General features: G+C 40.4%; 1 protein-coding gene across 5 annotated transcripts in view; it reads left to right on the top strand.

Moving 5' to 3' along the window:
• The first annotated feature begins 7542 nt into the window (after positions 1-7542).
• ZNF438 (zinc finger protein 438) overlaps positions 7543-24203 on the top strand; it is a 187563-nt gene continuing 170902 nt past the window's right edge. For 3 of the 5 annotated variants that reach the window (XM_058532720.1, XM_058532718.1, XM_058532719.1), the window contains exon 1: positions 7543-7628. The gene's annotated coding sequence lies outside the window, so the exon portion shown is untranslated. Of the gene's footprint in view, positions 7629-14245; positions 14312-24203 lie in introns of those variants that run through there. The other 2 variants (XM_058532722.1, XM_058532724.1) reach the window with 2 other exon arrangements.

The following is a 24203-nucleotide window of genomic DNA, read 5'->3' as shown; positions in this document are numbered from 1 at the left end:
GTATAAGTGGGCCACTGACAGAACCTACAAATGGTATGAACCCCCCTCCCCAACATCTCCCTCCCACTCCCCAGCTGTCAATCCCTCTTTCACCTTTGAAGTTCTCCAAATATGGATCCTGGACCAGCAGCAGCACTTGAGAATTGCATTTCATTTTAAAGTTTGTCAGGCAACTCTAATGTGTAGCCAAGGTTGGGAATCATTGTTCTAGATTTGAGAACAGTCATGATGAATAGAGACGACGAGAATATACATTATATAAATACGTTAATGTACTTAAATGATTGAAATCTAGTACAAGTAAGTTTTAAGTGAATTTAGAAGAGAAATTACCAGTCTAGTCTCTTAATTAGCTAAGAAAAGCTTCTTGGAAAAAAGAGGGATTTAAGGAGTACAAGCCATAGAATATTCTGGACCTTCTCCTTCCTGTATGCTGGGAAATTACTGGAGCTAGGCTGCCATCTTGGACCATGAGGTGACTATGGGGATGTAGGTCATGCATGACTGAGCAGGAAGATGGAAAAAGCCTGAATCCTTGACAGTACCCTCGGCAAATTGGCCCTGGATCACCTATGTCCAGACATCTTTACACATAAAAGAAATAAACTTCAGTCTTGTTTAAGCCTATTATCTTGGGGTTTTTCTGTCACTTGCAACCAAACCTTATCCTGATGAATGTCAATAGCAGTACCTACTGTATGACCAGAGAAGAGAATCACACCAAGATAATAGACTAAATACTCACATTCTATATAGCCTCAGAGCTTACTTTGAAATGTAATGTAAAAGTGACTGTGACTACCATTTGTGGTATACAAACATGAATGTGATAATTAATAAGCATTCACCTCTCCTCCCATGTATTACCGAGAAGAGAGAGGCCAAGGGAAAGAAACTTTTGTGACTCTCTCCTGGGTAAGAGTATGTGTTCTGTGAATGTAATCAATATCATAGTCACACATGCCAGGCCATACTGTGAACTCAATCTTCTATTTTGCACTTCATTTTTTCTTAAATATTTTTCTCTCTTGTTTAAATACCTGAAAGCAGTATCATATTGGGAAATTCCTAATTCACAAAAAAGTTTCTTCTCTAGAAGACAGATGTAAAAATTGTGAAAAATCTATTTTTAGGGGAAAATGTAAATATTGAAAATCATTAATCCACTTAAAGCATTACTGAATTTCTGGGGAAAGCTGTCCATTTTGCAGGTTTTATGATCCTTCTTAAGCTAGAGGCTTAAATGATCAAGCCCTTTGCTTCAAGATCCATTATAAACTCAAGTGCCTTCAGGGCCCAAGCGGGTGGGTTAAATAGTCCCCAGGTGGGGTAATGGGTAAATGGGGAACACCTGTGCCTCTGAACTAGGTAGCTTCACTACAGTGATGAATGCCCTGGGTGTGTGGGGGCTAATATCATCAGAGCTTCTGCTTTTTTGGAAGAAGCCAAAATGCTTGCTTTTTAAATGTATTTTCTGATATTCAATTCAAAAATTTAAAAATACAACATGGACCAAATCAAATATCCCTGTGAGCTGAGTACCATCTCCAGTTTAAAGTTTAAATGCAACTGGATCTCAGTTTGCAAAACCAGATTTTAAAATTTTGCTTTAATTTTCCTTAATATAACTGCTTTATGCGATTAAAAATTGCCTGAACCCAACAAGAAGGGTAAATAATAAATGATTATTTGTCAAGTAGAGAAGAGACATGCTGAATTAATTGCCAGTGGTGTCCATCACATTCCTTTAGAGCCACATAGAACTTAACTAGGATAATGCTCAGAGAAGCTGGGACTTTATTTTCCCAGGCCATCAGGACCTTGGGGATAACCAAGGGTTTTGGTGACAACAGTGATGACTTTTCCCTTCTCTGTTGTACCCACCTGTCACCCTGTCAGGGAGATGCCATCCCTTCTTCAACCGAATTCAAGGAACTTGTCAAATGCCTTTTATGTGCCAGGAACTGTGTTAGGTGCTAAGGACACAAAGTTGAGTAAATCCATCTCTGTCTTCAAAGAATTCATAGCTTAGTGGGGGAGAAAGAAGCATAAACAATTATATTACAATATACTATGTGTTATTAAATCGAAGATGCTATCAGTTAGAAAAGACACTATTATTTTTTGTACCTCTAAGAAGAAATTAATTAAACTATGATATCCTTCCAATTTTAAGATGCATTCTGATTTCAGAGAGATTTAAATGTCATGTGCTATTGAAGTTGTGCTAAGGAGCAGAGAGAAGAGATGATCTGAACTTGGGGCAAACAGGGAGAATCAATGACGTATTGAAGGCTGAATTAGGGAATCAGATTACTTTAAGCTGTGTGATCTAGGGCAAGTCACTCAACCTCACTTTTTCCCTCATCTGGAAAATAAGGTAATAATAGTAGCTACCCCATAGACTTGTGAGGATTAAATAAAGATTTCACATAAAATGCTCAGCAGTGCTTTAAGTCTAAGTAAGCGTTCAATAAAGGTGGGCTATTATTAGCAGAGGTAATTAATGACAGAACTTGAACTTGAATAAAGAGTAGGTCTTTTCCAAGAGATAAGGGAGAATATAGACTCCAGGGAGCAAGAACAGAATACACAAAGACCTAGAGGCCTGGTTCTGGAACATTCTGCTTGTCTGCTGTGCTGTAGTAGGCGAAGTTTTTTTCCTTGAGGAGTTGTAAATCTTTTTGACACCCTCTTCTTTCTCTTATTCCTTCCTCCCCTCCCTTCTGATCCCAACACACCCACAAAGGCAGCTTGGTTCTTTCAGTTTTATACTCAGAAGCATGCACCTGGCCCTGTACTCGATCATGAACTTGACTCTTCAGAGCAATGACACTAGTTTACTTGTCTTCTATTTCCCTCCCACTCCCCGATGCCACCCTCTTGTTGTTGGGGGCAGCCTTTATCCCACATCCTTTGTTTAAGACGATTAATTGCTATTCCTCAGTGCCTGACAGTTTCTTTCAGGGGATGATGCAAATAAGGCTCCAAGTGGCCTGCCCTGATTTCCCAGAGGTCCCCAAGGGGTAACATCCTATTAGGACATTCACTGTGAACATTTAGTGAGCCTAACTCCTTCCGGGTTTGGAGAAGTTATCCATATAATAACAGAGCTGAGCCTGTTCAGTGTTTTGCTATGTTATGCTGCATCATCATTCAAAATGTTTTTCCTCCTAAAAGATATTTCTTCTCAGTATTATTTCTATTAACACAGTGCCCCCTTTTTAGAAAGCAACTAGTATCTTGAGTAAGAAACCCAGCCAGTCTTTGAATTTGAGTTCATCCATCCATTCATTCCTCTACACATATTTACTGAGTACCTACTTAGGGTAGGGGACTCAGCTACAAGCAGAGGATTTGACGTTGAACAAGGCCAACATCGCCCCTCCTCTCACAGAACTTACAGTCCAGCAAAGGAGGAAATTAAAACAATTCCAAGGCCAAGAGCAAAGACAGCCTAGGGAAAGCTTCTCTGAGGAAGTTCCTGCTAAAAAGAGATCAAAAGGATGGGGAGAATTAGCTAAGTAAAGGGATGGGGGGGGAGAGGTGATAAAATGAGATATGAAATACTTTGCAAACTGTGTAACAGCAGACGTGTGTAAGACTGTATGGTTATCAAACGTACATCCCTCCACAGCTCTCCAACCTCTGTCCCAGATACTCCTTCCACCAAGCTCCCTACTATCTCTGCTCATTTCTCAGAACAACCTTTATTCTAACTCTTGTTTTGTGGATGTTTATTATATTGTTAAGTTATTAGTACACTCTTGGGTTTGTGCTGGAGACAAGACCCTTTCTGGATGTAGGAGTGACCTGATTATTGTGTTGATTATGTGGGAACAGATCTCTCAGACCAGATCCTGGAGCTGAGAGGGATGCAAGGGGGTTGCACAGTGAGATTTTGTTTCTCTTGGTCTTGATTCTGAAAGATGAAATATGCATGAAAGTCAGGCAAGGAGTGGTTATAATAGTATTTTTTAAAACTTTTTGATTGAGATCCATAGTAAGAAATACATTAACATAGTAACCCAGAACACACACGTTACTGAAACAGTTCCCCAACATTTGTGTTTTGGGAAAAATTACCCTTACTACATGTGAATACAATCTGTTATTTTATATTTTGGATTTTGATTAGTGTTTTTCAGGGTGACAATCAATTAGTGGGTCACAAAATCAATTTAGTGGGTCATGATGAGTACCTTAAAAAATGAAATGGAAGCATCCATGCAGAGATAGGCTGGGGATAATGAAGAAGATACCTCCACATTGTGGTCAATCTTTGGAGCTAGAATTTACTTATCTTGGACTTTCCCAGTCTCTATTTCTTGAACTATTTGTACTTTGTTACATGAAACTTGATATAGATCAGTGGTTATGACTGTGGGTTCTGGAGTATGGGTTCAAATCTTGTCTCTGCTACTCAGAAGCTATGTGACATGGGACACGTGACTTAGTCTCCTGCATCCTGATTGCCTGGTGTGTAAAATGGAGATAACAGCACTCACCTCTTCCAATTGCAAGGATTAAATGAGATAATGCAGTGCCTGGCACAAATAAACACTCAATAAATATTAGCCATTGTATTTCAATCTCTTTTATTTTCCCTTAGTATTAAGGTTCAGCTTTTCTCAGCTTGATAAGTAAAACCGAGGGAAGAATTATGCATACTGAAGTAGAAGGCTCTGGAAGCCAGCTTGCTTAGAGTAGCAAAGTGAAAGAAACACAAGGGGAAAGTGAAATCCTAAGGGTCAGAGTGGGGGTCCTCAGTCCTTCCAGTGCTAACCCTTGAAAGTCCAGGGTTTTATTTTCTTAAAGAAAGCAGTTCCACTTATGGTTCTTCTCTCTAATATCAACACACTTTTGACCCTAGCTCCTGGCTACTCATCTAGATCAGACTTCAGTTTGTTACAGAAACTTGACGGAAGCTGATTGTGTATTTCCCCACAAATTTCTACTTGACATTCCCTGGGGTTCCTCTCCTTGTTTGGGTACTCTTGCTTCTTGTCAATCTTTTGTTGACCACATTACTTCTTTTCTGCACCTAGCAATAAAGGAGGCTTTTTTTTTTTTTTTAATTTTGGGTATCAAGAGAAAAAATACTGAATAAGAAGATGAGAAGAAAAGAATATATCTTGTCACACCATTTTATAGAGGAAAAAGTATTCTATACTAAAAACATTTAATGCACTTAGTGTATACTTACATTTAATGCACTTAGTGTATACTTTTTAACCATTTCCACTCCAAAAACTGACAGATGACAGTTATCTGTGGGACACTCCCACGGGTGTAGCTAGAATCTCATTAAAAAAGAATTCCATTTTTTGAGATGATATACATAAAACATTTTATAACACGTAAATAATGAAATTAACAATTTACAGTTTTCTTAAAATTGCTATTTTGCAAAGAAAAATATCAATACAGGAGTCCCCTCTTTTCCTTGGATGATATGTTCCAAGACCCCCAGTGGATGGCTGAAACCACAGATGGTGCCCAACCCTATATATACACTGTTTTTTCCTATACACACACACCTATGATAAGGTTTAACTTATAAATTAGGCACAGAAAGAGATTAACAATAACTAATGATAAAATAGAACAATTATAACACTGTACTGTAATGAAAGTTACCATAGTCTTGGCAACCTCAGCATACGACTTTTTTTTCTTTCCTTATTACGTCGAAAACTTTCACCTTTTTGCTTAAAGGAAGCCCTTTACGGCTTCTCTGTGGCGTATCCGAATTGCCAGCATCACTACTCTTGTGCTTTGGGGCCACTGTTAAGTAAGATAAGGGTGACTTGAACATAAGCACCACAATACTGCTATAGCTGATCTGATAACTGAGGCAGCTACTAAGTGACTCAGGGGTAGGTACGCTGGGCAAAGGGATGGCTCAGAGGAGGGAGCAGGACAGTGCAAGATTTCATCCCGATGCTCAGAACAGCACACAATTTAAAACTCATGAATTGTTTATTTCTGGAACTTTTCATTTAATATTTTTGAACTGCAGTTGACTTCGGATAACCAAAACCGCGGAAAGCAAAAACGTGGAAAAGGGGGGAACTACTGTATCGTTATTTTAAAAATATGTAGCACTTTATAAAAGGGATAATTTTTCTATAACTCTGCTCCACAGAACAAAAACCTTATTGTTAAAATTATGTACAGCCTTTACAAATTTCTTACATTATTTGATAATGATCATTAAAACCTCGTATGATATAGTAAAATGTACAAATATTATCCAAATTAGCAACTATTCGACACTTTAAGTAGATTTTTCCTGAATAATACATGTTTATTTTTAACCAGCTCAGCTGTCAAGAGTTAAAGGCTAACATTCCACTGCCATCAGTCTTTCCTATGAAAATACTACAATATTTTCAATGAGCGTGTAAACGAACCATTGTTCCAGGCTTTATTTACACTGGAGCTGCCTGGCAAAATCCCATGCCTGATCTAGCCACTTGTTACGATTCCAAGTTTTTAAAAGTAATCCTTGCTATCCTCAATACTTCCTCCTTAGGGTCTGTTTCCAAGGCCTGTTTTTCCTATTCTTTTGTTTTTCCCCAAGAGCGATATTTCTGAGGTTTTACGGTAACATTTATTTTTTTTCTGCTTATAATAATAATATATGAATCCCACAAGGCAGAAATAGTCTGTTAATGTATCGTCAGTTCTTCGAGTCTTCATCTGTCCTTCTACTGAGCCATCTTTTAACAAGAACTCATCGTTTCTAACAGCACAGAAGAGCAGAGACCAGGAGTCGGGCACAGGAAGGTGTCGTCACGTGAGGGGGAGGCGGTGGAAAGTTTACACCAGCGGAAAAAAGGTACATATTTGTTTATAAAAATCGCCGTTTGTTAAATTTAATAGAGGTGAACGGTAGTCTGTAAGCAGCTTCACTGAGCGCAACCGGGAAATCCAGTACGACGGGAAGAGACTAAAACCTTAACCGACAGCGCGGGAGGCGGCGCCAGGACGGGGCTAGGGGGTAGGTAAGCGCCCGAGTCACGAGCAGGAGCCGGAAGGGCGGACTCGGGGGGGCGGGGCGAGCCGGGGCGTGGGCGGGGCCAAGCGGGGCAGGTCCGGTTGCGGGGCGGGGCGGGGCGGGGCCCCGTGGGAGAGGGACTCCGCCCGGCCGAGGACCCACAGGCACCTGATGAAGAGCAAATGGCTGTTTCCACACGTGGAGACTTTTAACGAACACGTGAGGGAAGCCAGGCAATGTCTGTGGAAAATCTGCTTTACAACTCTGGCGTCCTACCTCAAGCCCCTGGGCGACAGCCCGTTTGCTGTGTTCCCAGGGGTTTTCGCCCCCTTCTAGTGACCCCTCACCCCCGCCCCACGCCCTAAGCAACGCTCTCGCAAAGCAGCCCCCGCCCTAGGCGTCTGGGCCTGCGAAGCCTGCCAGGCGGCGGCCGCGCAGGTCGTCTGCGCCTGCGCCCGGGGCCCCACGACGGGGGCGGGGCCGCTGAGGAAAGGGGCGTCTCTCCCGCCAGCGCGCTGGGGGCGGAGCCGTGGGGCCGAGTGGTCCCGCGCCCCGCGGCCTGACCTCCCGGAACGCCGGGTCCCGTGACGTCACCTCGCCGTGACGCGCACGCTGTAGGAAAACTGTAAGTTTCGGAGGATTCCTGCAGCTCCCTGGGCCTGCGGGGCTCGTCCTGCTGCTCGCGTTCCCGGTGTTGGTGGTGGCTGTGGGGCGTTGGATCCTTGGGCGGCCTGGGGAGCCGCCGAAGGTGGTGAAGGGACAGGTGCCCGCCCGAGCGCGAGCGCTCCCTCCGGGGCGGGAGGGACCTGGAGTGCGAGGAGGCGAGGCCGCGCCCCGGGGCAGGCCCGCACCTTCTCCCCTGGGAGCCGGCGAGCGAGGCGAGGCAGGGCAGGGCAGGGGCCGAATGGGGAAGTCCCTTTTTCTCCCTTTTGATGAAGGGACTTAGAGTCTCCTCAGCCCTCGAGTTTGACATGTAAAGTCAGGGATGGAGGATTCTTTCCGAGACTCCGTATCCTGGCTTCCTTTGGGATCCCGCTAGTGGCCAGATCGCTGAGGACAAATTAGAAAGATAACCACTTGCTGCCTCAGTTTCCTTTTTTGTGTAAAATGGAGGTAAAGCCGCCGCTGGCCTCCCTGATTGTATTTCCCACGGGACCGAGAACATTGTGAGGTAACACAAGCATGTAAACTTGCTAGGAGAACATTTAGACCATCAATATTCTGAGAATGTGGTGAGCGATGACCATTTGACAAAGGTCTTGTAGGTAGGGATCTTTTTCACAATTTTGCGTCCTTTCCCCCACCCCCCATTCTGCATCTGATCATGGACAACACTTGAGCCGGATGGGCCATCTGAACTATTGTCACTGAACTGAGTGGAACTGGGATCAAGAAATAACTGGTACCATTATCACAATGTTCTTGGCAATTACGAGGCCCCCTTGTCCGGGTTTTGCAGAGAAAACTTTTAGCGTGCTGGAACTAGAACACTGTACTCAACACAGATACACTGTGCGTTTTAGGGGTTGTTGGCGGTGTCAGCTTGGAATAATCGATCATCATGTGTGACTGCTTGGATTTCTTGGCTTGCCAGGGGTTAGTGCGTTATTGATGAGTTAGTACTATACTATAATACTTCTCAAATTCAGGGACAAGTATTTGTCAGAAACTTTGAAGGGAAGAATATTGTGCACACCCCAGGGTGTGTTTATTCACGAGATTGAGAGAGCCCATTTCTGTAAATTCAGTTCAAGGGTATACTATGCTTCCATCCTATTTTGAGGAGTCTTAGAATCAGAAAGCAGAGATTCTAATTTTTGTTCTGCCAGTTACTAGCTTTGTGTCCAAAGATGAGTCAGCCAAACTTGGAACTTTCTTTTTCTCTCTCAAATAGAAGATGATGGTATATCTGCTGTTTCTTTTTCAAGGATCCAGTGAGATCATGAGTGTGAAAATGGAAGGCTAAGTATGGTATTGTTATTAGGAAATTTGCATAGGTCCCCTAGCCTGGATAAGAGGTGTGTGCTTTCAGAAGTCAGGTTCTGAGTCAGAACTAGAAATAGAAGAGCAAATAAGACCAAGTCTCCAGCCTAGTGGAACTCATGTTCCAGCGGGGAAATAGGCAACAAAGAATAAGTACCTGATGTTATTTCAGATAGTGATGTTTACAGTGAAGTAAAGGAAGATAAGAGAAGGACAGTGGGGGAATGGGGCAGGTTGTTTTAGATAGGGTCTGTCAGGGAAGGCCTTCCAAAGGAGGTGACAGTTGAATCACTTGAACTGAGAGGAAGAGCCTGAGGTAAGAACATTTCAGGCAGGAATAATAATAGCAATAAACACTTATGTGGAGCTTACTATATGTGAGCCACTCTTCTAAACACTAAATTTTTACAACCTCTTGAGGTAGATACTAATATCTCTGTTTTTATAGATGAGGAAACTAACACACAGGAAGGTTGAGAATTTGCTCAAGTGATAAGATAAAATGTGATAAGAGACAGTGATTGAATTTGGGCAGTCTGACTTGAGAGTGGGTGCTCCAAAAGGCAGTACTGTACCGCCTCGCAGCAGGAGCAGCGGCAGAACAGTGCTCTGAGGTGGAAACGAGCCTGAGGTGGCCAAGGCATAGCCAAGTGAGAGTGTTTAGAGCACAGTGAGGAAGGGGGAAAGTGGTGGCAGATGATGTTGGAGGGCCAGGCAGACCCTGGGGGCTCTTGTAGGCTTGGTGAAATAAAGATGTTATTTTAAATGTGATGGAAAACTATTGGAAGGTTTGCACCAAGGGAATAGCAACTGATTTCAGTTTTATTGGCTGAAGAATTAACTGTAGGATTAGAGTGGGGTGTATTGAAAACGGGGAGATAGGAAACTATTGCCGTAGCCTGGGTGAGCAATGGAGGTGTCTTGAGCTAGAAGGAGGTAGTTGTAGAGATGATAGTAAGTGGTGGAATTCATGATATGCTTTTGAAGCTGGAGCTGCTGGTGTGGCCTTACTCATGTGGAGTGTGAGGAAAAGAGAGAAGCGATGACTTCTTAGGTTTTAGGCTGGAACAACTGGGAGAATAGTGGTGCTCTTTACTGAGACGGGAGAGAGGGGTTTGGGAAGAAAATCACGAATTCAATTTTGGACAAGGTTTAGATGCCTATTAGAGTAACAATAGTAGTAGTGCTAGTAATAATAGTAAGCTCTATGTGAGTGTAAACTGTGTGCTAGGGAGGGTTTTAGGCTTTTACATATATTAATTCATTTAATCCATATAACTGTTGTATGTGCTAGGAACCGTTATAGTCCCCATTTCACAAATGAGAAAACAGAGATGCCGAGAGGTTAAAAGCAACTTGCCTTGAGTCATCCAACTTGTGAGTGATGGAGCTGGGAGTCACACTCAAGTAGTCTGGCTTTGGAGTCCATGTGTTAGTCCCTGTAACTACTTCCAGGTGGACATGTTGAGTAGGCAGTTGGATCTGTGAATATGAAACTCAGGGGAATGGTCAGGGCTGGAGAGAGACATTTATGTTTCTGAAGAGAAAGCCTGCCTTTGTTCCTCATCTAAGCCTTGGGTGGCGATGGGAGAAAAGAACATAGGCAGTGGGGCTGTGCTAACTGGTCTTGCATTGCTTGATTCTCTTCATGCAGCCAGTATTCAATATCTCCCTTACAGGAGGTTCCGTGAGGGTGAGGTCTGTATCTCTTGTACTTCTCTAACTCTAGTCCCTAATCCAGTGCCTGCCATGTAGTAGATGTTAGGGCTGACTTTATATGCAGGACATTTGGTTAGGTTTTGGGAGTTTAGAGATGAATAAAACATAGCACTCTCCCTGGAGGAGCAGAGTATGAGGAAAAAGCTGTGGGAAGAAAACTAGAGTAGACTAAATGCATAGATGCATGCTGATTCCTTATCCAGGCCTCTTGCAGCCTCCTGTGCCCCACATGCTTGAGGGATGGGACATGAAAGGGTCAAAGGAGCGGAAGAATGTCTAAGCAATCGCAGGCTGAATTTGAGGCCCCCTAAGCGTCCATTTCAACAAAAGAATTACCCTAAATCTTGCATATTTTACTGTATTTGCATTAGTTTTATTTGGCAATGATATAATTTTTACCAAATGAAATACATTCTGATATTTGAATATCATTGTGCAGTGATGAGTTTTTCCAGTTCTCTTACCTCAGTGTTGACAGGGCTCACTAGTGAAATAAGGGAGTTGGCTTGAAATGTTGCGGCTTGCATAATAGAAGGTGATGGAGGGCTGTGTGAAGTATTTAGACAGGTTTCCACCGGTTTAAGCGTATCACGCCAAAGTTGCACATATTTGGAGAAGTTTGAGTTTCTCTGCTGATCATCTCTTTGAGATAACATTTTTTGTCATAGAAAGGGGATCTGGCGATATAGTCATAGGTGGAATTATAGATTACATCTCTTATATGTGGAACATTATAAAACATAAAAACTAGAACAGTATACACAAAAATAAGTGTTTTATTTCTCTAGATTTCTTTCAAAGGTATACTATAACCTCAACACATTTTTCACAATTTTATTACTTCCTACCGTGAGTATTTCAAATTTGAACCATTAAAAGAGTATATAAAATTACGCCATTGTAGATTTTATGGTTAATTTCAGAGTTTTTTTTCTTACACTATATAAAATTATAGTTTAGCTTTTTTAGCTTTCAGTGGGAGAGTTGATCTGAATGACCAAGTCCACTATAACTCTAAACAGGAACCCTCCACAAATATAAACGTAGAAATATGCCATCTCATTTTACAGTTCACAGATTTTAAATCTGCTGTTGTAGCATTTCTAAATTTAATGGAGTTGAAATGATTAGTATTTCTTTATGCTACAATTGCAGTTAGCTTCCTTAGGAACATTAGGTATGGTATAAAGTAGAATTGCATCTTAAATGGCCTGTTGATTGCTCGGGCTTTGTTACTTTTTAAGTTCAGGCTCAGGGGGGGCAGGTTGATGGTTATTTAATTGTGTCAGATAGCTCCCAGCAGAGCGGGAGTGGTAAGTCCTCCTGTTTGAAGACAACAGAAGCCACTCTTTCTAACACTTACCAGATGAAATATAGCATCCTAGATAACTTATAAAACCCAAATTCCTTTTAAATTTATATTTACAGAGGCAAATTTTAAAACTATGTTAAGAATATTAATGTAAACATATGGAAATTGTTTCTTGTAGAAAACCATGTGTCTAGCTGAGTGATGGAATGTAGTGGGCATTAAATATAATTCTTAAAATTCCACTTATAGTTTCTTTTATTTCTGCATATTACTTTCAACTCATATATATACATATCTTATATGTTTGCAGTAATAGCTGAATACTAGTTTGTGTACTTTTACTTAACATTGTAAATGTTTGAATATATTTAAATAATTTAAATAGATAAGTAGCAGTTAATTTTGATTCATTTCATATTTGCTTAGAAATTAAAATCATGAGGTTTGGATTTTTTTTCCCACATAAACACTAATGACTAATAATTAGTAAGTCTGAATACTAAATGACTAATAATTAGTAAGTCTGGATGGAGACTAAGCTTTAGTGACAAGTTAACCAAGTTGTCACCCTAGAAGAACACCCAAGAAGAAAATTCTTAGAGAAGATTAAGCAAAAACAGCATGTTGATGGAAGGGATAATTTAACTATAACTCCCTACCATACCTATAATTTTTCTTAAGATGTGGCTATCCTATAGGCAGCATTCTATTTGCAAAATTTATATTGCAAAACTGCTGCTTTCAAGCTACATTCTAAGCCACCAATCTATAGAGAGGTAAATGTGAGATAAACACTGGGATATAGTTCTATGGATTTAGCTAGGTGGATCTCAACTGGGGATGATCTTCTCTCCTCCCTCAACTCACCCTGGGGACATTTGGCAATGTCTGGAGACATTTTTGGTTGTCAGAACTGTTGGAGGGGGCATTGCTCCTGGCATCTAATTGGTGGAGGCTAGGGATGCTCCTAAATATCCTACAATGCACGGGACAACTCTAACAAAAAAAAAAATTAGTTCAAAATGTCAATGCTGCTGATATTGAGAAACCTTGCAATATATCTTTCTTTCTTTTTTTTTTTTTTTGATACTTTAGAAATTGAGGTGGTAGTTGTATGTGGCAAACACCTGACTTGAACAAAAGATTGTGTTGAACTGCTTGTAGTTCGTTGGGAAGCTGAGCTACTTTGGTTCATTTATTGCATGGAAAATAATTCTTGTACCTAATAGCCTTCATTTTTTTGGTTGCCAGTGTGTCTAGGGTTTTCGGTTTGTTTTTAGCTACAAAATTTTTGTCTTAGTAAAATTAATTTAATTTGGACATTATGTAATCCTGGGTTCTAACAGGTTTGCTGTATGAATCCCCTTCATTTTTGTACGTGTTGAATTAACTATCTCACAGTTACGTGGTTATGTATTTCAAAAATCCTTTTCACATTAATTTTCATATGTGATTATCATAAACACCCTGTGAAATGTGTAGGACATACATTACCCTCACTGACAGATGACGAAACAGATCAATGACTTGCCGTATGTATTATAGCAAGTTAGTGACAAAAGCAAATCTAGGACTCAGAGGTTTTGATGCTTAGGACATTTTTAAAGTTACCAGTTATTGTTATCCCATTTAATCTTCCTGACAGTCCTATGAAATAGGGTTATTATTTCTATTTTATAGATGAGGAAACTGGTTCAGAGATATTAAGTAACTTACTCAAGGTCACCCAACTCATAATGTAGTTTTGATTATTTGAGCTATTCTGCCTTTCCAGGTATTCTTCTCTGATAAATAAATTTGACAGTTTCTGGATAAATTCCCCAAATCCATGTCTAACCTAACTAAGTAGGTCTCTTGACACTGTAGAGGAGGGAAAATTCTCCTCTCTCCTCTTGGTCTCTGGTTGGGCCTAAGAATTAAACTGACATAAGACAGGTTAACAGGAGAAAAACGTACAAATTTTATTAAACTTCTATATGTATGTACATGGGAGCCTTCACAAGAGAATGAAGACCTGAAGAAGTGACCAGAGTGGGAAGCTTTTATACATTTTAGGCAAAGAAACAAATTTGTGAAGTGACAAGACAAAGGGGTTTGGGCTAGGGGCAATAAGTGTTGAAGAAGTTAAGGAACTAGGAACTGGGAAGATAAGGGTTAGCTTCACAAGATTTCTTAGCCCCTGATTCTCGTCTCCGGTGATAAGAATGTCTTTCTTCCTCTTGATACAGGGAGTTTTATCTCTTGCTTTCAGGAAGAGAAAAGGAGAGTCAGAGTGTCCTTGCACCTGCTGTTTCGTAAGTACCTTTATTTCAAAATAGCCAGTATGTAAAAGTGGCATATTTTGGGGTGACCTGGTTTCCTTCAACACCTAGTCCAATGTTCATGTTGTCACTTGAATCAATTCCTAATTCAGTGTTTGTAATCCTACTCTGATTGGACTTGAGACTTCACTGAGTTTTGATAAACCATAAGGTAGCACTACTTGCTATTTAGAATTTATGTTTTGAGAACACTAAGTTCAAAAGCAGTCGAAAGAGATGGCTCTCGGCCGTATTTGAGTATACTTGGGTGAGGCACCCACCCAGCACGATTAACTTTGCCAGTTTGATAGAGGGATTTATATTTGGGATAGGACTCCCATTTGTTCTAATGTTCCGATTAGAATCCATATTATTCTTTTTAGCAGTAGTTTATGTCAAATTTGAGGCTGTTTCTCTTACCTTTTTCTCCGTGTTGAGCTAAATCTCAGATGGATTTGACTTTAACAACAAACAAAATGATAAATAATGGTTGGTTTTATTTTCCTTTCTGAAACAGAGTTCATCTTACTCTAAATTAGTACATCGTTTTTGTGAGGTGGTGGGAGCTGATGATAGTCACTTTATTTTCTAGCTTGGAAAATTTGGGAAGGGATTATCAGTTTGTCCAATAAATCAGTTTCAGAGATAGGATTTAGAATTTAGATTTTCAGATCTTATAAAACCAAGCCACGCTGTCATTTCCATTAGATCAAAAAGAATATCTACTTAGATATCAGTTGTCATTTTGTTTGAAGATTATTTGATGATATTCAATTCTTGATGTAAGTTTCAGTAGTTGGAAGTTTTAGTGTTTCATATAATACATCCATTAGCTGAATTTGGACCATTGATAGTATGAAGTTGTGGGTCTGGGATTGAGAGAAGGAAAAGGACACCTCTGTTAGTGCAATTGTGTATAGGGCAAGAAGGATTATAATTAGATTTAAATGGTGAAGATTCCCAACTTTCCATGGAACTGAATTATTGTAACAAAAATAGTTTTCTTACCTCCATGAAGAAAAATGCTAATATCAAAGTAGCCATAATATTTATTGTATTATTGATGGAAGAGACAACCATACAAGTGTAGCTGAAACAAAGCTGATTTTCATACTTGCTAAGCAGGGGAGAATTATGCTTGCAGAATATAGTCCTCCAAACAGGCAGAGATGTAGTTAGGATTTTGAGGAAGCATGGAGTTTTAGGATTGGCTTTTTACAAAAGTGAGGTAATTTGTGGATTGGCTGACTTTAAACTTGGAATTTAGGGACTGGCTGGCTTTGAGGAGCCAGGGTACTGAAGGGGGCAGTGGCTGACTGGCCGACTTTCTCAGCTGTGTACTTAACTGGCAATGTTGAATCGAGTTTAAGGGTTGATTGATTGGGGCATATTTAAAACCAGTTCTGTGGTTACTTGTTCCCAGCTTGGGACAGGAGCCAAAGAATAATCTTTTCCTTTCTTGAAGTTGGAGAATAGGTACTTTTTATTTTCCACATTTATGTCAATCATTTGTTAGCAGTTGTGCTAATATGACACTTCTGATTTTGCCTTTCTTCTAAAACGTAAAACAAAAAAATGAGTGTAGTGAATATCGTTTGTTTTCTATCTACCAGTCTCAGGATTATATGATATTTGGGACCCACGCTGCTTCAAGGATTATTTTTATATGTAGTTGAAAAGGTAATATGTTATTTATGGAAATACTTTCATGCTTTAAACATTGTGGTGAAAGCTGTGTTACTTTTATGTCTATTTTTCTCTCTTGTGGGAGTGTGTTGTATCATATGCCTGCCAAAATTAGTTTTGATGGATACTGAATTATAGATCTAAAAGTTTGTTGTTTTTGCTAGTGTTAGAGATACATCTAGAAGCGATTACTTTTTGAAAGTTAACTAGCAATTATTCTTACCAACGTTGTAGAGGGTTTAATGATTTTATTGCATGTCTTTTATATAAGGTAGGCTAAATCATTTTAGTATTCGTGAATCATTTTACCACAATTGTTGTATCATAGTACCATTTATATAAAGTATTTTGGTTTAATATTTGTTTTAGAATATTTTTATTCTTTAGAATGAAATAAAGAGCTATTTATGACTATTTACCTGAACTGTGACAAAAAGGTATTTTTCTAAATTGATCTCTCACAGTAATATTTTAGTTTTAAAAATGTTTTCCTATTGAGATGTTAAAATAAACTCAGAAGACTTCATCTTAGAAATTAGAGAAAGGAAAATGAGTTTTTGGTATACTTTATTTTTTGTATTGAAATTTTATTTAAAATACCCTACATACTGTATTTACATATGAAATAAGCTCATAATATTTAAAAAAGAATGGGTGCTTTTATGTTTATATGCAGCCCCTATTTCTTTCCTTAACCTATAGCTTTTGAGCTTACCTCTTTGTCTTCCCTATAGGTACTATCTAGTGATAAATCTGTATTTGTGATTTAGATAAAGCATTTCTATGTGAGAGCTTTTGGAAAACGTGAAGCCTGGTTCTTGTTTTGATTTACGGTCCAAATTTTTGGCCTGCTCTGATGGTTAACCTTAAGAGGTTAATATTAACCCGGTATTAAAATTAATATTATGATATTGTTTATGAAAGAACAGTTGTTTACTAAATGATACTCAAATGCTTTTATCCTTAGCATTTAAATTTTATAAATTTATACTAAATAGGTACTTAAATTTTCAAGGAAAAAGTTATCTTTGATGCCTGAATATGGTTACTGGGATTATTTCTGTGCTATCTACAGTATGAAATAATGGATTCGAAATGTGTTTTTTCTGTGTGCGTATGCAGTGAATAGTTGAGCTTTTATTACCTAGTGATATGATCAAAAAAGAATCTTAGGTTAGGTGATCTTTTGTAGTAAAATGGAAAAGAAACCAAAAGTTATATGCTCTTCAATAAAAGCCTTATTTTCTAGGCTTTGCTGATATAATGGGTATAAAATGATATCTCGTAGTTTAATTTGCATTTCTGTGATTACTAGTGAGGCTGAGCTTCTTTTCATTCACTTGTTACCCATATGAATTTCACCTACAGTTGTCAGATTTAGCAAATAAAAATACAGGACCCTCTGCTAAATTTGAATTTCACTTAAACAACAAATAATTTTTTAGTATGAGTATATACCATGCAATAGTTGGGGCATACTTATACTAAACTTTTTTCATTGTTTACCTTTAATTCAAGTTTAATGGGGCATCCTGTATTTTTATCTGACAACTTTGATTTTACCTTCTGTGAATTGTCTGTGTCTGTCTCTTAACAAATTTTCAGTTGAATTTCCTGTCTTTTTGTTGTTATCTTTCAAGAGTTCTTGGCATACTCTGTTTTTTTTAGATGTTACGAACATATTTTTACAGTCTTTTGCCTATCTGTTAACTTTGTATATAGTGTCCTTTGTTGAATAACAAGTCTTTAATTTTGATGGAGTCACTTCCATCAAAATTTCCCCATGTTTGGTTATACTTTTGAGATCTTTCATCACTCAGGGTCATAAATGCATTATCCTACTTTTTATTTCATTAGCTTCATAGTTTCACCTTTGTTATTTATTCATTCATTTATTTATTTATTTTTATTTATTTATTTGCTGAGGAAGATTCACCCTGAGCTAATGTCTGCTACCAATCTTCCTCTTTTTGTATGTGAGCCGCCACCACAGCATGGCCACTGACAGACTGACAGACGAGTGATGTAGGTCCACGCCCGAGAACCAAACCTGGGCCACCAAAGCGGAATGTGCCAACCTTAACCACTTGGCCACTGGTGCTCGCCCTACCTTTCATATTTAGATCTTTAATCCATTTGGTCTTTATTTTGTGGGAAGAGTATTAGGAGATAAAGTGAGAGAGATAACGGAGGGAGCAGATTGCATGGGGTTTGTAGGCCATGGTGAGGACTTTGGTTTTTATGCTAATTGAAATAGGAAGCCAGTAGAGGTTTTGAACAGAGGGTGCCATGGTCTGAAATATGCTTTTAAAAATATTCTCTGATAACTATCGAGAATAGGTTGTGTGAGGTATGGCACAGACTGCTAATTCTCGTGCAGTATCTGGTTCCTCCTTCTCTCTTGTAGTATCAGACCCCTTTGGTCTAGCTGAGTACGTGGCTACCCACTTGAGACTGTATTTTTCAACTTCCCCTGCCTGTAGGTATGGCTATGTGATTAGTTTTGGGCCAGTTATATGTAAGCCCAAGTAATATGTGCAACTTCTGGTTTATTTACTTAAAGATAGGGTGCTTGTCCTATTCATCTTGCCATCCCCACCCCCTTCCTACTGATTGGAAAGTGGCGACAACTCTAATGGCAACAGCTGCCTTGAACCCAGAGATAGGAGTCCTATGATGAGTATAGCAGAGCTGTCCCTCATCAGCCGACTCCCTGGATGACACTGTGGAGCAGAACCAATTACTACTCACCCTCCCCCAGCCACCTGCCTATCTCTGTACTGTTTCAAGGAAGAGAATCAACTTCTTTCTTGTTTAAGCCACTGTATTTGACATCATTTTATTACAACAGCTTATCCCATATCCTATATAATGCCAAAATTGTTGTTTTGAAGTGGGGTGTTGCCATAGTAAAAAGCTGAAATGCATGGCGCTGGCTGAGTGGTTGGTTGACAGACAGTAGGCACTATGTTATAGGCTAGAAAACTGGTGACCTTTACTATACTGTGGCAAAACCTTTGGTGAAACTGTCACCTCTGATTACTTGGAAGGCAGTCAATGTGTCTATCTAGTTTGCACCTCCAGGGAAGTGGTTAGAAAGACTGCTAAAATGAGTTGACTACTCCTTGCACCTTTAGCAAGGAGCTGCAAGAGGGTGTCAGATAAGGGAATGATTAGCTAGTTTGCAATGAGAGTTAGGAGTACAGTTTTGCTAAAGGAGTTTCTCTCTGCCCGTGGCCTGTGCTCTGAATTGACTGAAAGGATAGTAATATGGGATATTGCAGGGTTGGAAAAAATTGCTTCTGTATCCCAAACAGCAAGAGGTAAGATTCATTCTCAGGAACCTCGCATTAGATTTTCTTGTCCAGACAGTCCAGGCAAGGACTGAATTAAGGATTTACCTTCCCACCTGAAGCAGTCAGTTAAGCTGGGTTAAGCTCTAGTTACAAACACAAAGTCTCAGTTCCCTACAACAACAAAGGTTTATTTCTTGCTCATGACATGTCTATGGCTCTGTTCCACATCCTCTGTTATTCGAGCCAAAGGAATAGTCTTTTGGGGGACATTGCTATTCTGTGGCAGAGGGAAAAGAGACATGGCAGAACCAGCTGCTTGGAAGTGGCATGTGTTACTTTTGTTCATATTTTATTGGCCAAAGCAAATCAAACGGTCAAGCCTGAAATCGGTCAGGCAGGAAGGACCATCTCCAGTCACATGGCCTACCCTGATGTAAATGGGGTGTGGTGATATAATCCTCCTGTTGTGAATCAGATGACCTCAAGGTAGCTAACCTTAAATTGAAGGAAAGAGAGATGGATCTGTCACAGAGGCTAGCAAATAAAAGAGGAGATATGACAAGCTTAATATGTATGACCAGACTAAATCTTTAGTTGTGGTTACTTTCACATGGCACTGACGGCAATGACTGACTGAAGGCAAACAGACCTACTGAATTTTTGAGAGGATTGTGTTGTCAAGGATGCCACAAGTTTGGCTTGCAAAAAGCCTGGGATGGTTTGACATTGTTTGACACCTAAAGCAACCCTTGACCCCCAAATTTGCTTGACCCCCAGCTCTTTACTGCCTCTTTGGAGCATACACTCTTCCATGTCCACTTTATATATGGCCAGGAGCATAGTGGAAAAAAAGAATCTTCCAGAGGCAAAACCAGGCTCCAGCAGACAAACTGACAAAGGCGATCACCCCTGAGAACAGAAGAAGTTTAACCAAGGGACTTGCTTCCCTGGTAGAGCGGGCATCCTTTGCCATTCCCATCCAGCAATATTTCATCATTGGTAAGAATATGTATTTGCCATTCTTTTCTTTTCAAAAAGAATGGAAGACTTATTTGAATTCGTTTTATTTGCATTCCATTGTATATTGGGTGTGGTGGTGGTGGTGGAGAGCAAAGGTTACTCTCTATTAGTTTGTAGGTCACTGGGCTGGGAGGGAGCCACATTGATGTCTGTTGAAGAGATTGTGCATCACCCAGAGATCCTAGACTTTGAGTTGAATCCAGTAACTAGATGGGACTTTATGTTATTTCTTTAGAAAGGAGATAAATGTTCCAGAGTGGGAAGAAGGATGCGCTCCCACCTTTGATATTTAGCTAGGCACATAGCCCCTACATAGAAACTGTATTTCTTAGGCTCCTTGTAGCCAGATAAGGCCATATGTCTAAGTTTTGGCCAGTGGATGGGAGTGGAAGTGGCATGTGTAACTTCTAAACCACATTTGTATTAAAAATCTGCTTGTTTCTCATATTCCTTTTTCCCCACCCCCGTGAATAAGGTGTTGGTGAGCCAGCTTCTATCATACAGACAAGGACAATGCCTCCAGGGAGTGGTGGGACAGGAGAGAAGGAACCTCAGTCCTTGGATGAGGAGAGCTGCCCACCTTCCTGGGACCACTTGTCTGCCCCTGGACTCTTACATGAGAGAGAAATAAACTTCTCTTTTGTTTGAGCTGCTATATTCTTGGTTTTGTTATAGCAGATTAGCCTATATCCTAGTTAATACAGGTGGTAATGATGTAAGCAGGAAACAAACATAGAAGGCTAGATTTGGAATTGTTCTTTGTGATTTTATTTTTCAGTTGAAGCTTTTCATTTATATATTCTTTCTATAAAAATTTATTTTTCAAATTATCTAACAGAGAGTTTAGAAATACTTTTACTTGAACATTACTCCTATTATGATTATAGCATATTCGTTTTTATTTCATATGCATATGTTTACATATTTATATAAAATTTTATATCCTGTGATATTTTCTTGTGATATCCATTTTGTCACTTTTCAGTTCTTATTCTTGCGCAGTTATTGTTACATAACATTCAGGTTTACCACACTTTACTTAAAATTTCATTATTGTTGACTGCTATGGAAGGAATTTTGTCCCCCCAAATTTATATGTTGAAGCTTTAACCTCTCATGTGACTGTGTTGGAGATAAGGCTTTTAAGGAGGTGATTAAGGTTAAATGAGGTCATAAGAAGAGAGCCCTGATCTGATAGAACTGGTGCCCTTATAAGAAGAGGAAGAGACACCAGAGCTCTCTTTCTCACATGTGAGGACACAGTGAGAATGCAGCCTTCTGCAACCCAGGAAGAGGGCTCTCACCAGAACTCAACCACTCTGGCACCCTGATCTCAGACTTCCAGCCTCCAGAATCGTGAGAAAATAAATTTCTGTTCTTTAAGCCAGTTGTAGTATTTTGTTATGGCAGCCTGAGCTGACTAAGACAGGAGCCCATGCTTTTAACTGCTACACCACATGTAGAGGCTTTTCTCAGATCATACAGTCAATAGCAAAGCAGACTGTGAAGAAAGGTCCAAAAAAGTAGAACATCAAGAAAGAATAATGTTACTGAAGCCAAGAGACAACATTTTAAGATTAAGGATGTCAATATTAATTTGACGGGCCTAGTAAATTCTGAATGAATTTTCCATTAGAAAGTCATCTGTATTTTTGAGAGAGCAGTTTTGTGTTTGCAGGCAAAATCTAGATTGCAGAGGGTTGAGTAGTGAATTTGGAGGAGCGGTAAAAATAGTGAGTTTAAACTGTCTTTTAGGACACTTGGCTGTGAAGGGAAGGGGCAAATAGGGCAGTGGCAAGAGAGAGACATTATGTCTAGGGAAGTATATTAGTTTTGTTGTTTGTTTTATGATGGGAGATATTTAAGCATTTATGTGCAGTGGAGGAAACATCAGAAGAGAAGGAGAAGTTGAAGATGTGGAAAGTGGGAAAGTGGGTAAACAGTGGCATCAGATCCCTAAGGAAGGGGGATGAATGGCTCGCATTCCAGAGCGCTGGTTGAAGGTTAGCTTTGGGCAGGAAGGGGGGACATCCTCTCTCCACACTGCCAGGAAGGTGGTAAGAGTGTGTGTGTGCTTGTTGGTCGGTGGGGGTGGAGGAAACTGTGGGTGTTTGACCTAATAACCTCTCTTTTGTTTCTGTGGAGGTGATGTCATTTGCTGAGTGGAGGGAAGAGTAGGAAGCTTGGAGAAAGTGACGGAATTCTGGAATTGATTCTGTGAGATGTGAGAGAGGGAGCCGATTGGGAGCCCCAGAAAGATTGATGGGCAGCAGTGAGCAAGGGCCTGTAGAGATGGGAGACCATGCATTTACAGAGTCCCCAGTCCGTGTGGTTGGGGCTTTTTATAGCAATGATCTCTAGATGGTTGGGGTGTGGGGGTGAAGAAGTAGATCCTTAGCTTGGTTTAGGGGAAGGACAAGCCGAGAAGAAAGTCGAGAGTTTAGGCAAGAGAGTGGGCAGAGCTGGGCAATCAGATCCTAGGTTATAGAGGACAAAAAGTGAAGCTTGAAACATGGTTGATGGATCAGGAAAAAAGTAGAGAAGGGAGTGGGGCAAAAACTGGAAGCTTAAACATATTTAAGATCAAGTATGACTTATTTCATGCATTCATTCATTCAATAAATGTTGAGCATTTATCTTCCAGACAGTGTTCTGGGTGATGTGGCTACCTAGATCAAAACAGTGATCAAAACAAAGTCCCTGTCCTGGTAGAGCTTACTTCTAGTGGGGAGGTAGACAACAAACACGTATGTGTATAATTTCATGTGGGAAGAAAATGTTAAAAAGAAATTGAAGAAGGGTAAGGGGGTAGAGAGTGATGCGTCTGTTGTTTTAGATAATGTGAACAGGAAGAGGCTCTTGGAAGAGGTGACCTCTGAGCAGAGACTCAAATGTAGTCAGGACACAGCCGTGCAAAGAGCATCCTGGGTAAGGAAGCAGTCCAGCCGAGCCCTGGCTGGGAGCTTGCCTGAGGAACAGCCAAGGCACTGGGGAGTATGATCCAGGAGGATAGTGGTGATTAATGAGGGGCATGATTCATTAGGACCGCTGTAAGGATTTAGGGTTTTATTCAAGTGTCATGGGAAAGCCGCTGGAAGGGTTGAATCAGGGGAGTGACTGTCTTACTTGTCTGATGGTTCACGTTGGCTGCTTTGTGGAGAATTGATTGGCAGTGGGAGGTGAGGAATCTGGAGAGCTAGAAGGATAAGAGATTGTGGCTCGCAAGTAGCATATTGGAGTTTAAGATTTCAGCAGTTGAGTGCTTCTGGTTGAAGGATCCCATTGCTGCTCCTTTAAGCAGGCGCACCCACTCCACAATAGGCATTCTTTTCAGTGGATAAAGGCCTGACCCCGACCCTTGGCTTATACCACACCCTTTCCTGTTTTTGACTCTGCTCCTCACCAGCTTCATTATTCATTCTCCCATTTTGTCCTCACCTTGTCTTTCAGATCTGATGCACATTGTTGTGTGCCAGGCCAAGACTTGGTTTAGATTTACGTTTTCAGACCTCTTTTTCCCAGTCTGATTTCAGTCTTCAGAAAACTTACCTGGAAGCCTGGTATGTAAGACAGGTGAAAGTGAGGGAAATAGAGTCGGGAGTACAGTGCTCTGCACACTTACAGCTGTTCTCTGACTCCTCAAAGCAACCCTGAGCCACCTCCAGAAAACCCCTAGCCTCCCAATTCATAGTGTGGAAAACCCCGGCATTGAACTGTGATGCTGCTTCTCTGCAGCAGGCCATCCCTAGAGTCACCTCGGGTCATGCTGTCCTGGCTCAGCCCGTGCCTTCTTAATCCTTAGTCACCTAGCTGGCCAAACGGCAGCATGCACACAGTTACAGGGTGATGTGCTGAGGGCACTCAGAGCCATGAGGTAGGCATGG

The sequence above is a fragment of the Diceros bicornis genome, chromosome 36, assembly GCF_020826845.1.
Source record: "Diceros bicornis minor isolate mBicDic1 chromosome 36, mDicBic1.mat.cur, whole genome shotgun sequence".
Taxonomy (NCBI): Eukaryota; Metazoa; Chordata; class Mammalia; order Perissodactyla; family Rhinocerotidae; genus Diceros; species Diceros bicornis.
Note: the sequence above shows the minus strand (reverse complement) of the source record. Positions and strands in the feature narration are given on the sequence as shown.